At 37.6% G+C, this 17196-nt stretch overlaps 3 protein-coding genes across 6 annotated transcripts in view; 2 read left to right on the top strand and 1 right to left on the bottom strand.

Annotated features, from left to right (window-relative positions):
• LOC127860418 (nascent polypeptide-associated complex subunit alpha-like) overlaps positions 1-17196 on the top strand; it is a 415045-nt gene that overhangs the window by 55178 nt on the left and 342671 nt on the right. The window lies entirely within an intron of this gene.
• The window catches only part of LOC127860409 (beta-galactosidase-1-like protein 2), an 86167-nt gene that overhangs the window by 13433 nt on the left and 55538 nt on the right, over positions 1-17196 (bottom strand). The window lies entirely within an intron of this gene.
• LOC127860412 (uncharacterized) overlaps positions 1-17196 on the top strand; it is a 395662-nt gene that overhangs the window by 803 nt on the left and 377663 nt on the right. The window lies entirely within an intron of this gene.

Raw genomic sequence — 17196 nt, forward strand, 5'->3', positions numbered from 1 at the left:
TATTGAGGCGCGCCACGGGAAAAACTCCGAGAATGGGAAACTTTTCAGCGAAAGGGAAACAGCTGTTAATTATTTTCTTGAAAAGGGGGCATAAAAGAAACAGAAAATGTGTTCATGCCAGTGTAAGATCGTTTGTTATTTTACTCGTGATCATAGAAAATAATATTTTTACTCGTGGCTGCGCCACTCGTGAAAATATAATTTCTATGATCACTCGTGAAATAACAATCGATCTTACACTGACATTAACAAATATCCTCTATATACCCGTAAAAGTATATATTTATTGATTGCAAACCTCCTCTAAAGTTTCAAAATAAACTAATAAAAAAAATTATCGTCTACTTTACATGTTTACTTAAACAATCTCAATAATAACCGTTTTACGGAGGGTTTTTACGCAACGCTTTCGAACTGATGTTTAGTATGTGAGTCTACCTACATGACCTACAGAAAAAGTGTTCACGGAATTCGTTCCGGCTTTTTGTTTTTTGGCGAAGTTATGGGCCTTGGACTTGTAAAAATCTCTATAATAACCGTTTTCCGGACTTACTTTCAAAGCATTCAGGATCACAAGTGACTGATCGGGGATGTGTACAAGGCGATAAGACATTGCCTTGGGGCTTATCACCACTGGCGAGTAATCCCCTTGTTTATCACGGACAATAAAACACGTCTGCTCTTTTGTATTAAGGGAAAGTGTACTGTGGGCCAATTTATGAGAGAAAAATTTGCAGTAGGCCCATTAAATAAATCGACACCCAGCTGGGGTAGGGGGTGGCGGGGCCCAGAGCACGGGACTTATAAAATTACCTTTGGGTCGGGCTGGGTGCCCCATATGTCACCCCCCCCCCTAAACCGTGCCTACTATTATGTATAGTATTCATATAAAACACTGACGTGTTCTTGTATCCCACTGACAAAGGCCAAACTAATTTAAACCAATCACTTGGTTTGATGTTTATCGGTATGTCACTTAATACCGAACACCATTTGGTAAATGGTACCTTTCTTCATATTTCCAATAGTGTGTATGACCACTAGCAACATAGCAGGTTAAGGATTCCTGTGTATTCCCCGAATATCGATTATCCAGCTGTTCAGTCTTTCCTCGCTATTCACTTTACTCTGAATAACTAAATATAATATCGTTTCTTCTTAAAATTATTAAAAGAACGAACAAAAGACACGTGTCCTGAGAGATAACAGATGACAAACGAATAGATTGCGATTTTATCAGTGTCCATTATCAGGACTTTGTCTGTTTCCAACTTCAGCAACGTAATACTGAATCATTCATAAACTAAGTTTAGTATTAATAGTTCGATCAGTGTGTGCCTGGACGCGTGTTTTATTCTGTTTACTGTTATTATTTACGTTTTGTATTTACCAAATTATCATGTAAAGATGTAGAAGACATGTTCTGTTAAAGTATTTTATTGTTTGACATAATTGTATTCAATAACAATTAACAAGCATGCATGTAAAAGAATCGCACAAGGCAAAAATAGACTTTGGATATAATAAAACGTAATCACATGGTCTATACAGCTCAGATGCATCTACAAAACACCTTGGCTCCTCACAAACCACGGCTATTGGTATACAAGGGAACAAAGTGTATCAATAACCTTTCAGAAAATGTTCCTCTCAAGCACATTTTCAATATCTTTACTAAACAATAAAGTTTTAGTCTTCACAAAACTGTCCAAGCTCTCGTATGACTCGTTATCCTTGATGCGATGCACGTGATTATTGACGTCAGACATTTCCGGGCCACAGAGTCTCGTGCTAATATTCGCGAATTCTTCCATACGAGTAAATGAGCCATTGAATGAATAGTCAAAGTCTTCAAGTTGTGCGGTTGTCTGAGAAGCAGGAAGTTGAAGTATGGTGGCTTTAAGTGACTTTCTCCGCGCAAGTAGAGACCGTCGTAAGTTAGTTACAGCAGATGCACGTCTCAGTTTGGGTTCTTCCATACAGATGGCCACATTCAATGGATCATATTCATAAACATCGGAGGCATCGCTTCCCGTGTCCGAATCGCAGAAACTCTCGCACATGAAGCCACAGCGATTACTAGATCCCCCTAACACGGAAAGCGTCGTACTTTGAAGACGCCTCCGTTTTGTATGCGAGTCATTGGCCATGAATCTCTGCATAATAAACGTTTTCCCATGATCTTCTTCCAGCTGCTCCAGATAGTCTGCGAGGGTGCAGTCCACACTGCGTTTATGTGTGCGCCTGTCAGTAACGGGTGTGCTGTGTCTAGGACCGTTGACGTCATCCTCCAGCAGAACCGTCCGATGGCGGCGTTTCCCCGTTGATCTGTATAGGGAAATTTCGTTGCATCCATGGTTGCCAATCCCACTTATCGAAGATTCATACCCAGTGTCCGCAGACGATATGGTACCAGCAGAAGTAGTCCGATTCGCTGCGTTCTTTCTGGGTGTAATGAATTTCCTCCTCAGCGACAACCTCGCGTTTGAAAAATTTAACATTTTTGCTTCTTGTTCGACCACGTCCATGCAGGTGTAATTACCCTCAATCAAACCAGGGCAGGCCTGTCTCTCCTGTGAACGACGACGAACTGGAAATACTCGCATTGAAAGCTTGTTTAGATACTTCTGTGCCAAAATAGTAACTGCATTTCGTCTTAATAACGCTCCGAGCGATTTTTTCGACCTTTGCATCTTAATCTCTGATCGCTTGATGACTAATTCCACCTTCTTTAAAGCTGCGTGAGCGCGCCACACCTTCAGCAGGTTAGTCCTTCCCGGAAGTTCCTTCTCGACACCTTCAGCTGACAGGAATACCGCCAGAGGCACCTGAAGATTAGGCAGCTTGGCGATGACGTCAGAGCATGTGGTTGTCTCGGAGACTCTCCTCTTTACGCGGATCGCTCCATCCAAAACGAAGACTATCTCGTCCGATTTGTTTGACCTCGCAAATGCCATTACTACAAACAGATACATTGAACCACATATACAAGCGAAAAAAATTACATGTTCTCTTTTATTACATTAAACATCTATTCGATTTTGAGATAATACAGTGCAATTCGTAAAATTATAAAGACATTCTGATTTTAAATACCTTCTTTATACCACTACCGATTAAATTGCTGTATACACCTGTTACAAACAATTATATTCTCTCTGATTGGAATCCAATGATCCAATATTGTTTTGAAAGCTTTACAAATGAACTGGTAATAGTGATCGACGAAGCCCATCACATCTAAGCCAAGTGATTAAACAAAGTCGCGTTAGTTCCCATGACAAGTGAACGAAATGTAAATTCAAATTTTCTCACGTTTAAATGTATTATCGTATATTAATTGTATTAAGAATGCTATTTGAAGCCGTGTTTTCCATGTAAGAATTTATATGCAGTTTGGCTTCGTGGTGAAGCTCAAACTACAAAAAAAAATAGAGTAGGTGCTGATGATGATGGAACAAGAAGTTGTTGATGTTTACTGGTGATCATGTTGTCGCTGCTGACGATAAAATTAATAATATAATAATAATGAACATACCTTTTTCTTTGGACCTCCACTCTTTTGCACAAGCAATCGTTAAGAATAAGTATTAAACGCTCTGGTTTTAGTTTTGATATCGAAGTTATGACGAATCCCATATTCTTTCAAGCACATAAATATATACAAACACGGTACAATCACATCATGAGTGTTAATTGAGCAATCAACTCAGCTGGTGTCCGAGACTCAACAGGTTGTGCAAGTTAATTACCCATACGAGAGCAAAGACGATTTCTTTCTCACCTGGCCCTTGCAACATAATGGGTGTTTGCGAAATCCATGGTCCATTAAGTAATCAGCAAGTTTGCCAATTAACAAAGCGCACAGCGTGATGAGCCGCAAATTGCATAATAATGACAGATTTTCGGTGTACCCACTGTTATCTCACTAATTACGTTTGATGCTTCACATACGAATTTAACAGATGATTTCAAGGATTATGTATTATTCCACAATCATATCAATACGTGAATACCAAGTCCAAGTTCAATACGTATTGCCTAACTTACAAATATTTCGGTGGCTTAAGTTGCCGGCAATTAATTAAAGCAACGTCAGAATGCGCAAATGAAATAAAAAGGGTTGCCTTTTCGCTTGATTTCAGTATAGCTGTCAAACCAAGGTTTGATAAATAACCTTAGCCGTAAAGAAACTTTTCGCCAGCAGAATGAATAAATCATTCCACTTCATTGGTTAATTTGACAGATATTCCATAAAACATAGGCATCCTATATTTTTAAGTTTTGCGAGCGTTTCTTATTTCGCAATATGCCTTTTTTTAAAGTTATTTACTTAAAGACTTTCCGCTTTATAACGCTGGATGGATTGGTCATTGTCGGCTCGGGTACTACTTGCATGTACCCCGGGTACTCTTAAGTATACTTACATGTACCCCGGGTACGGTAAATACCGGTATACTTAATCGTACACGGTCGATTTTAGACTGTACCCGAGTTATATTCCCGCCCAAAATCCGATTTCGTTAAACGCGCTACCGATTATCTTAAACAAACTTCTCTTAAAAAAAACTGCATCAACATCCTTTTTTAATGAGTTTCGATAATATAGAAGCCATTTTACACAAAATTGACATAAATTTAAATATAACAAATTTAAAAAAAAGCTGACAACGACCGATTAAGCGTTTAATAAACCAGGTACGTTTAGTTTATTTACCGTACTTGGGGTACATGTAAGTAGTACCCGAGCCGACAATGACCAATCGAGCCTTAAAGTAACACAACTATTCAAAATCAACGAGCATTTCGTACAATTGTTCGTAAAATAAACTTAACCAATTAAAAATCAGTGTCCCTTATGGCAATTGCCGAACTTTCAACGTCAGATGTGGTCTGGTAAAATAGATGTTTGTAGATACAAAATGCTCGTTTTTATTATTGTTTTGCATATCTATTCATACGACACATGAACACTAAAATGGTGTTCGTGTGTCGTATGAATAGATATATTCGCGGGAATTAATTGTTGCCACAAATAAATAAAAACGAGCATTTTGTATCTATAAAAATTTATGTAATCATACCACATCTAGCGTTTAAATTTTGGCTATTGCTATAAGGAACACTGATTGTTAAGGTGTTTACTTTATTTTACGAAATACTTTACGAAATTATAGTTGATTTTGAGCGTTATAGAGACTTTAAGCTCGAAAAACAATAGATATCTGAATTAACTTCCCCCATTGATTTCTTTATTGAGGCGATGCCGAGGGTTTACTTCCCGACATCTAGTATTGAATAGTCAATTCCGCTAACCCTCTGGTTGAATAATGGAAGAGATGTATATGTATTGCAATACGCTCTAGCAAACGAGCGAAATTGGTGGTACATACTATTTGCGCATACTTATCAAAGATCTATTAATGTTCTACGTTTGATTATATACATGTATGCATATAAGTTTTTATGCTGGATTTTGCAACATTTAACCCATGATAACATATTGAATACGTGTACACATTTAATACCGCTGAGTAGTTTCTTCTATACTTTATCAACGACCGCCCTTATACTTAGCACAGGTGGTTAGCGTGTGGCTATGATATTAATTAGTGAAAACATCATTTTGAATGATAAATAATCATATTATAACGAAAAATTAACTTTTCTGAAAAAAAATATTTCACTATCAAATATATATATAACAAGGTATGCAACTCAAAATCACCCCAAAACGGGGTGCATCGCTTTGAACAGCCATATCTTCATCAATTTTGCAGCGATTTTCACGATCTCGGTCTTATTCAACGCAGAAATGAATTTCCTTTCTGGAAATGTATATGTCTTGCAATATTTTTACAAATGCTGGGTCAACTTTTAAGAAATAACACGATACACAACACGCATGACCCAGTTGATTTTTCGTTATAATATGATTATTTATCATTCAAAATGATGTTTTCACTAATTAATATCATAGCCACACGCTAACCACCTGTGATACTTAGCGCCTGGCAAAATTTCCGAAACAAATTATTGGTACCGGGTATGCATATTAGGGGCGAATGACCATACTTTCGAAGGCAATTGTATGCAATTCGGAGTTTCAACTTATCAAAAATAGATCAATTTACTATGCTGTTCTCAAATAAAGACTGGATAAGATAATGTGCCAAAACCTGTCATGCAATTTTAAAAAGACGACAATTTTTACTTTGTAAATAATGTCATATATGTTTTAGTGTAATCTAAAATTTAATTTTATGTAAATGTAGAAAGTCAGTGATAACTAGTGTAATCCTGATCTGATCAAGAATGATATTTGATTCTCGAAAATGTATTTTACTAGCGCGCTAGTGCTCCATTTTACAGCAATCATTGTCTAAACTTTGATTATTTTATTTTTAAAGAAAGCGTAGCATTTACTTTCTACCTCTTAGTATTGTGAATAGTGATAAGAGAATGATATTTTATGTAATGATATGCAAACATGTGCGATATCTCTTATAGCTCAACATAATGAGCGGTTATATACATAATGTTTTAATGGGAATATGTGTCACTGTTATAAATATGTAATGTATGTATATAAATGAGAATAAAGAATGAAACTTCGCCCTCACTCTTGAAGCACTAGAACCTTAAAACGTTCATACATGGTAGCTATAAGCATATGTGCGTCGGTGACAGTGACGGAATTTTGATCTGACCCCTGGGTCAAAAGTTATGGGGGTTGGGGCGGGGCCGGGTCAGAGATTTTCACTAATTTATTTATGTTATTTTACATTAACTTCTTCATCTCTGCACCAATTTACTTCAAATTGATACTGAGCCTCTCTTATGACAATACGGTCAATCTCAACTATGCATGGCCCCATTACCAACCCTGGGGCGCCCCGGCCACATAGGCCACGCCCACCCAAAATTGCCTTTTACTATAATTACTTCATTTTTTTTCACCGATTCACTTCAAATTGATACTGAACCTCTCTTATGACAATACGGTCAATCTCAGCTATGCATCGCCCCATTAACAACCCTAGGGCACCCCGCCCACATAGGCCACGCCCACCCAAAATTGCCTTTTACTATAATTTCTTCATTTCTACACCGATTCACTTCAAATTGATACTGAACCTCTCTTATAACAATACGGACAATCTCAGCTATGCATTGCCCCATTACCAATCCTGGGGCACCCCGCCCACATGGACCACGCCCACATAGGCCACGCCCACCCAAAATTGCCTTTGACTATAATTTCTTTATTTCTACACCGATTCACTTCAAATTGATACTGAGCCTCTCTTATGACAATACAGTTAATCTCAACTATGCATGGTCCCATTACCAACCATGGGGTGCCCGCCCATATAGGCCACGCCCACCCAAAATTGCCTTTTACTACAATTTCTTCACTTCTACACCGATTCACTTCAAATTGATACTGAACCTTTTTTTATGACAATACAGTCAATCTCAACTATGCATGGCACCATTACCAACCCTGGGGCGCCCCGCCCACATAGGTCACGCCCCCAAAATTGCTATTTACTATAATTTCTTCATTTCTACACCGATTTACTTCAAATTGATACTGAACATCTTTTATGACAATACGGTCAATCTGAATTATGTATGGCCCCATAAGCAACCCTAGGGCGCCCCGCCCATATAAGGCCACACCCACCCAAAATTGTCTTTTACTAAGATTTCTTGATTTCTACACCGATTCACTTCTAATTGATACTGAAATTCTCTTATGACAATACGGTCAATCTCAACTATGCATGGCCACATTACCAACCCTGGGGCGCCCCTGGGTCAAACATGCGGCGTGGGGATACGCGTCGGCCCCTGCCGCGCCATTTCTAGTTCAAGCTGTTTTTAATAATTTATTTTATCGCGGGCAACTATACGACCCAATTAAATATAAAAATACAGACAGGCATCTGTGTTTCTAATTCCCTATTCTTCAATCTGTATCATGCATGTGTAAATGCATATTTCAATGCGAATAATATATATTATATAATAAGTGAGAAAGTATTTTTACTAATATTAAATTGTATTTGTAGTGTAATAACATTTTTAACGAGGTATAATACCACCGAATCACAGAAAAACTAATATCAAAGGTAGCTTGGATATCTCAATCTATTTTACTTTAGCTGTTGTCTACACTAAAACACTAATTAAACTTACAACTAATATATGATATATATGCATAGCTTATTTTATGTTGTTTTGCACGTTTGTATTAGTTTAATAGTTTGATGTTGCAAAACTATGAAGTTTGATCTGGTCATTTGCAATTTTGTATTAAATGATACGCTCACTGCGTGTCAAAATACGCAATTGAAATTCCATTTAGAACACTGAAAACGACTATTGCCAAAATATAATTATAGTCTGAAAATGTGAACTCTTCATTCTCATTCACATGTATTTTATTGTTATAATATACATTTTGGAGATATTTTGTCATGTGTTACAATCAGTGTGTTTTAATAATTTTAACAAATTAACTATGTTTTACACCACGCGTCATAAATGTAGATGTGTATCTTGAGAGGAAAACAGTGATACAATCAAAACAGCACGATATTGTTAGCACCTTTTAGGTTATGAATTAGAAGCGTGGAATTCTTAAAACACCGTAATGAGGGGCTATTATGTTGTAGTGACAAGGTGAGACCTTAATCTGATGTGCTCGAGTACGGATAATTAAGTCGTACACCGTTGAGATTGAGACTTGTGCAAGTTAATTGACCGAAAGATAATTACTCCAGAGACGTATATAGTGGGTCGAAGAACATTTACTGTCATAAGTTGTTTCTTATATCTATATCTCTTAATGACCAACCATAAAACATCTTTACACTACGTCACATTCCCTTGTTTCAATATATGAAAGAGGTATGTACAAGCAAATCACTAGAATCATTGCTTTATCAAAATATATCCGATTAAAAAATCGTATAAATAAAACATGCTCTGATATGTAATTTGATTGTTGTTTTATGATGTTTCAATCATTTTCCTCTCATTTACATTTGTTATTCTAGATGGACGTATCGAAGAAATCGCAACAGATTGCGTTCATCATAGATGGCGCTGTGAGGATTGTGAAGGCCGTTTCTAAGAAGACCACGTGCGCTGACGTCATCACTAAGTTGCCTAATCTTCAGGTGCCTCTAGCGGTATTCCTGTCAGCTGAGGGTGTCAAGAAAGAACTTCCGGGAAAGACTAAGCTGCTGAAGGTGTGGCGCGCTAACGCAGCTTCAAAGAATATTGAATTCGTCATTAAAAGATCCGAGATTAAGATGCAGAGGTCGAGAAAATCTCTTGGAGCAACTTTAAGACGAGGTTCCTTTTCCTTCCTCAGGAAAGTTCCGTTGAAAAAGATGTCGACAGTCCAAGTTCCTTATATTCCTGACACACTCAAAAAAGTTTCCACAACTTGTATGGAAAATAGCTCGTTCAAATCCGGTACACGTGTGGAAAACAGCACATCTGTTAAGTTATCGTTAAAAAGCAAGTTCACGACACCCCACAAAACGATGTCAGATCGAGCCATCTCCACAGGAACCATCTCCTCTACAGATACCGGATACAACTCTGTTAGCAGTGGGGAAAAGAGTAAGGAATCCAATCAGAAAATGACCAGCAAATGTACCAAAAACCGCCATCGCACTGTTCTACTGGAGGATGACGTCAACGGTCCTAGACACAGCACGCCCGTCGCTGTCAAACTTGCACAAAAACGTAGTCTGGACTGTACTCTCACTGAGTATCACGTACAGTTGGATGAATACCGGGGTAAAAGCGCAATTATGCACAGATTTCTAGCCGACCAGACGCTTACGTCAAACAGAAAACGTCAACGTATCGACCGTGAAAGTCTATTATCTATCCACGACCAAAAGGAGCGCTGCCGCTTCCTGTGGGAGAGATACTGCGACTCGGACACAGAGAGTGAAGCCTCCGATGACAGCGAGTTCATCCCATCCAATATGATCGACTTTACACGAACCACGGCGCTCAGACGGGAATCTGCGTTTTCGGATCTGAGGAAGTGCTCTTCAAGATTCTCACTTCCGGCAACTCGATTCTCACTCCCGACTCGCGTAGCTACGGGTGTTATCGATGAGTTTGATTATTCATTCAACTGCTCGTTTCCAAGAATGGACGGAGATGGTTGCGAGGACGATAGCTCGAATGCAGGTGAACGCGCAAATGTCATCACCGCAGTATGTAGAAAAGATGATCCCGTAACAGACGAGATTTTGGACAGCTTCATGAAGACGACAACATCCTTCTCGAGTGATGATCTTGAACTAAATGTGCTTGAACGGAACGTTATGGAATGAAAATGTACACGTGTTATTCACGTATGAAAATGTACACGTGTTATACACGTTTGTGATATGTTTTAGTTATTTTTTTCTTTTGTTAAATTATCTAGAGTCTATGAAATTTTGTTTATTATATATATATTTATATGTACAAGATAGTGCACGCAACATTTGCCTGAATAAAAAATATGTACATTTAAATGCAGTTGTTGTTGAAACTTTTTATACAATTAACACAAAGATTATTAGTGTAATTACTTAAAACAAAAACTCCGGATAACAACATATTGACGACAGCTTGTAAGTTATAGTTCGCATTAAAACTGTAAGTTTAAACCTATTTATTTTAGCTCGATTGCATCGAAAGTCTAAGGCTTATATAAACGCTCTCGAGTCCGTTATCTGGGCCTAGAACCAGTACTTGGTGTCTATGGGGGAGATCTAAAGAACGCTCCCACGGTGGGGATCGAACCCATGACCTCCCGGTCGCTAGGCGGACTGTTGTTTAGTCTGTTTAGTCCCCATCTTAAAAACAAATTAAGCCTTTTGCCAAAATCGCTTATCATTATTTGGGGGTTTTGCCATCAAGTTTCTTGAGTGCTGACATAGTTTGACCATGAACAGTAAGTCCGGAAAGTCGGGAAAAGATTGTACTTTCCCAGTTCATTATTATGCATAGTGCTGTTATAATATAAACATACATTATACGTTTTGGTCATGAATTTTGGTAAATTTGGTTATTTAAATGAAATCAGTGCGCGCGTGTTTAAAAATTAAAACCAAATCAGGTTTGCAAATAGTTTCAATCGGAATCGGAAAAATAATTAAAACGTTCGTCATACTTTTTAGCGATATTAAACAATGGTTTATACGGATATATTGTTTAAACGTCTTCATCAGCGTCGATGGCTTGTGTGGTCTAGTAAATTAGCCAGGGCCCATTTTTGACTTTCATCTTTTTACTTGTTAAGTAAATTATCTTAACTTATGCCAAATATACAGTTTTGTTTGGAAATTAACTAAAGGACATTTGTTTACATCTGTAAACAAGTGCTTTAAACGAAATTGCTTCGGCATGTTTTGTGTATCCTTCCAAAACGAGAGTGTAATGATTACGCTAATTTACGTCTTCCCACTCAGTCTTCAAAAGGAGGCCAGCCTCCAACAAGGAAACGGATTGCATGTGAATGCTTACTGTAACTTCTGAGTAGCGTTCTGATTCGCATTCTGTACTAATTATATAACAGAAAATAGAACATCAGTTGTAGTTTAATACCGTTCAATCAGGATTAAGCAAGGTGAATAGTATACGAATTAAATGTATATTGTGTGTACGCGGTTGGCATGTCATGTTGTACATGTATTAGAAACATATTTAGATATTCTTATCGAACAAATGTTCTTTAAATTTACATTTGAACCTCACTCTGTGAAAAGGGGGGTTTAATGCATGTGCGTGAAGTGTCGTCCTAGATTAGCCTGTGCAGTCCGCACAGGCTATTCAGGGACGACACTTTTCGCTTTAATGGTATTTTTCGTTTCAAGAAAGTCTCTTCTTAGCAAAAATCACGTTTAGGCGGAAAGTGTTTTCCCTGATTAGCCTGTGCAGACTGCAAGGCTAATCTGGTTCGACACTTTACGCACATGCATTAAACCCCGTTTTCACAGAGCACAATCCATTTAGTTGCGCATTCTGAAGCGTCTTGTTATTGAATTGTTGACTAAAACTTCGTAACTGTGACAATGCACGATTTATGGCGGTGACTATTCGCCAGTCTCTCTACCGTTTAATTATGAGTTATTGAGCGCGTCAGAATACGGTGATACATTCTGACTACATAATATATTGTCCTAAATAGGGATTTTGATAATTCCTTTCTTGGTTGCTATGTAATCTCTTGTTTTCCTTCAGAGAAACCCTTCTACAGCTATGATGCGAAGTGTTGAAAATAATCTTTCCTAGGGTAAATTATAGTGTGATTTTGTGATTAGGCATTTTTCTAGATTTGCACATTTAATGTTTACAAAATTGCTTAGAAATGTCTCACCACAAATGTCTCATCATGGGAGGGGGGGGGCTATATTTTTAATTTAGAGTTCAATTTACACCATGTTATAACTTTGGCGTTCTCGGCAATATTCCAACGTATTTTTTTGGTCTTGCCTGTGTTTGTGTTTACAAGCCAGCATTGAAAGCAAGATCGTCAGTCAGAAATAAACTTTATATTTCTCAATCTTGTAACGTTGTTTTGATGTGTTGGGATACTTATTGACTATAATATAAAGCAATAAACTAGCAGAAGAGAAACCTATCGGTCGCCTCTTTATATTTAATATGACAATTTCTCGCATGTAACAAAATGAACATATCGTATTTTAAGGTAAATGTTGTTATTGAAAATACTTTATATCATTCATTTAATACATATTAATAAGTTTTATTAGGATGACATAGATTATTCCATGTCAATACATTGCAAACGTCTTATGGGCAATCATGGATGCAATGCATGTAGTAATTATCTATCTCTCAAACTCATTTTGTTGTTCGTTTACTAAAGAAAACATACTTTTTCATGTCATAGATCTCTATCTAAAGGGAAACACTTTGTCTTACACTGCTATCGATGGATAAGCTGGCAATCACCTGATAATTAAACTTCAATTACCAGTCCCGTCAATTAAAGCTAGCCGTTCAATGTGCTTGTAAGCACCCCTGTTAATTGACACCTAGAAACAATACAAAGTTGTGAACTTAATCTGATGTAATTAGCGACTGTTCATGATCATGTATATTTTTACACACGAAGACTGTATATATTGCCTCTATTCAAGGCAAATGTCACCATTCAATGATTTTAAACTCTCGGAATACAATCTGAAACACAGCATATTTCAGCATTTAGTTATTTTACTCGTTCTGGCTTAATCGAGACTGTTGAAATATCGAGGTATGTAATGTCTGCGAAAACTTTGTGAACATTAAAAGGTTACAATTTATTTGCAAAATCGAATTTTTCTAAAGTAACCTGAAATGAAAACTAATAAAATGCTCTCACGTATTAAAGTATATGTCAATATTAAATACTATCCATTAATACTACAAAGCGAAATGCGTTAACACATATTATTCATCTTAATTTCGTGTGCTTATAATAGGTTTCAAATACACATATAATTCTGATGCGCATTGTAAATTAAACTACAATAAAATGGCATTATCAGAAAATTAGCATTTGAATGGCAGGAGCGCTATAATTATCGCACGTACGTTTCTGCTGACGTGTACCTCCCACTCGTAACAAAAAACACACACTTTTACTGAAGAAAGGGCATATCCTGATCTAAATGTTTTTGTTTTATTTTCATCTCTCAAAACTAAAAGAATGTCTTAAGAGGTTCGTCGTAACACATATGTTCTAAATACATAATATATTATTGGTTGTGAGAATTGTATGTCTCTTGATTAAAACGCCCTTTTGTAAAAAATGTCGCAAATGTTTTGTTGTTGAAAGAAGATGTTAAGCTACGTAAACTAGATGGAATGGTACAAAACAAATAATGAACGGATTTAAACAAAATACAAGACCACTGCTATGTTAAGCTAAGGACGTGCTAGTCCGCAGCGTATTATCATTTTTTGGGGGGTTGGTAACAAAATGTGTTCTTGAACATTGTTTTCGCTTTTTTTGCAGATGGCAGAAATTCCGTTCATCATAGATGGCGCTGCGCAGATTGTGATGTGCGTTTCCAAGACAACCACGTGCGCTGACGTCATTGCTAAGCTGCCTAATCTCCAGGTGCCTCTAGCGGTATTTCTGTCAGCTGAAGGTGTCGAGAGGGAACTTCCGGGAAAGACTAAGCTGCTGAAGGTGTTGCGCGCAAACGCATCTTCAAATAATGTGGAATTCGTCATAAAACAGTCGACGATTAAGACGCAGAAGTCGCCTGGACCTGGACGAAAGCGTTTATCACGAGATTCGCTGAAGAAAGTTTCTGATCTCGCTTTCTATGTACGCTACCAGAAAAAGAAGGTAGAAGTGATAAGATCGAAAGCAGAAGGTACACCACACAAGACACCTATTAAGCGTCTGACCACTCACGCGTCCACCAACAGCATGGACGCATTCCTCGCCAAAGCTGATCTGGACGAAATGGCGCGTTTTCTCAGCTTTTGCGGACAAGTGACAACGGAAAGATTGACCGGTCGATCTGCAAAGAGGACCCAATCAACTAATCAGACCGAGACAGCCGATCACGTGACCGGCGTGAAACTATCACCGAAGAGGAAGTTCAACACGCCCAAAAGAACAATGTCCACTTGCTCTTCTTCCACGGGAACCGCCTGTTCCTCGGACACCGGGTACCAGTCTGCCCCAAGTGAGACATCAAGTACAAAATCAGAAAGTAAATTATCAAACAAGCCCCGCCGCACCGTCCTTCTGAAGGATGATGACAACGGCCCCAAACACAGCACACCAGTGGTTGCATCCCGACACCAGAGACGCTCGCAGGAGAAACTCGACTGCACTCTCACAGATGAGTACCTTGAGCGGATGGACGAATGCGAAGGAAAGAGCATCATCATGGAGAGGTTCATAGCCGACCAGACCTTAGCGGCTGGAAATGACGATCATCGACCGATACCAACGCATCGGCTACCTGATCAACAAAGCCTGTCAGTGTTCCGCGGCAAAAAGGAGAACCACCGCTTCTTGTTGGAGAAAAACTGCGAATCGTTCACACAAACTGAGGCTTGTGATCTCGGTCAGTTTCTTCCATCTCGCATGTCAGACTTAACTGCTCAGAGGACACTGAGACGCGAGTCTGCGTTCGCGAATCTGAGAAAGTGCACCGAGACAAACAGATTCTCGCTTCCGGCCGCAAGCTTCGCATGTCCAGCGCGTATTTCAACGGATGACGAATTCAGCTACTCATTCAACTGCACTTTTCCGGCTATTGACGAACATCAAAGCTTGGACTTCAGTTACAGCTTTACAGTCAGCGAAGAAAGTGACGTCACGTGTAACTTCTTCCGAAATGAGAATACCGCATCAGACGATAGTTTGTGGAGCTTTGAGAAGACGAAAGCTTCATTTTGTGGTGACCAACTCGACCTAACTTGCTTGGAAATAAATGAACATGAACGAAACATTGGTTGCTACGATTCCCTTTTAAGCGATATCTGAAGGCTACAAAATAATGCACTCAACTATTTTATTGCTCACCACTACTACTTTATTTTTTCTTATCAAATGTGCTTATGAAGTTACATTATTGTTTGTTCTTTAAGTCTGTTAACGATTACTAGCATATGTCATTTTGTAAATATTCATGGTTTATTCTGTCATGAAAATAAAGTATCAATCATTAAACATGAAGTCTCGTTCAATATTATTACAATTACAAAATGGACGGACGAAAAGTTATAACATAAACCATCCGGAATGTGGTAAAAAAAGAGCAAAACATGATATGAAAATACACGCGTGTCGATTATAAAATGGAAAAAGTGCAATTGTGGTTCGAATAGTGGTCGACACTCTTTGAGTGCCATTGGCATTCAGCAATTGATGTAAAATGATACTACCTAACTTGTTTCTAATGGTGTGTTTTTTATTTAAAGACACACGTTCTTCTGAAGTTTTATGTTATTTTATATTAAAATATATATATAATAAGTTTTTAACGCAATTTATATAAATTCATAAATCGTATATACTCGCTTTAAAAACAAATGACGATTTTGAAGTTCTGATTCTTTAACATGTTAATTCAAACTTGACCTAACAATACATTCCGCTTTAACATTTGCGAACAGCAATTAAAACAAAACATTTAAGCATGTTTTTCTTCCTGTATTGTTAATAACTTTCAGTGTGATATGAAAACTTCAAAGTACATGTATAACATAAACATAAGCAATGGGTTATAGTTCGCAAACTTAAATCTGAACAGATAAGCACACAACACCGACCAATAAGACGTGTATACGTTTTTCTTTTTGCTGGATGCAAGCATGAAACTTCATTTACAAATTTATCCTAAGCGTATTCTTAAGTATTCCTGCATACACGCATATATATAATGCATTGTACGAAAAAGAAACATTCATTTTCTTATATTTGCAATCACTGTATTGGACTAATAAAGAAAAATATTGAATCTCATTCAAATTATTTTTTGCGATATCATGTAAGTAGTATATGCATAACTTTAATACATATCCGTTCATGTTATGAACACATAACTAGCCTATAGGTTATCTTACACTAATTCCGATTCCAATAGGGTCTCATTATAAAACTGACAACTTTCAAAGCATTTTTATTGCATTTCTGACGTATCAATTTTCCTAACCAAGTATCATTTCAAAAGTGGATCTGTCCTCTTCCAATTATTTCAATAAAAACACAGCGTCTCTCAACTTGCACCCACCGTAGAAAACAGTGTGTCGAATGCCTGATTTCGACAAAAGCCCAATACAATACAACACCCCCTCCCGCCCCACCCCCACCCCCAAAAATAGAAGAAAAGTACAATTCATCTTTCAAGTAAGCCAAGGCATCAAAGTACTCCAGGCACATACCGGATATTAGAAATAACCACACAGGACAAGTATCACATTGTTAAATGGCTTTTTTAAAGAAGAGGACAGACGCTTTTTAAAATAGGCAATACTTTCGATTAAGTGTAATGTAACCTTATAATTTTAGAACTGCACACAAATATGTATTGTTCTTATGTACGGCATAATAGAATGTGAAAAATCATTTCTCTTTTCCGCTACACATATTAAATAAATTACTACAATTTGTTTCAATATTTTTTCGTTTCC

Source organism: Dreissena polymorpha, chromosome 15, assembly GCF_020536995.1.
Source record: "Dreissena polymorpha isolate Duluth1 chromosome 15, UMN_Dpol_1.0, whole genome shotgun sequence".
Lineage (NCBI taxonomy): Eukaryota > Metazoa > Mollusca > Bivalvia > Myida > Dreissenidae > Dreissena > Dreissena polymorpha.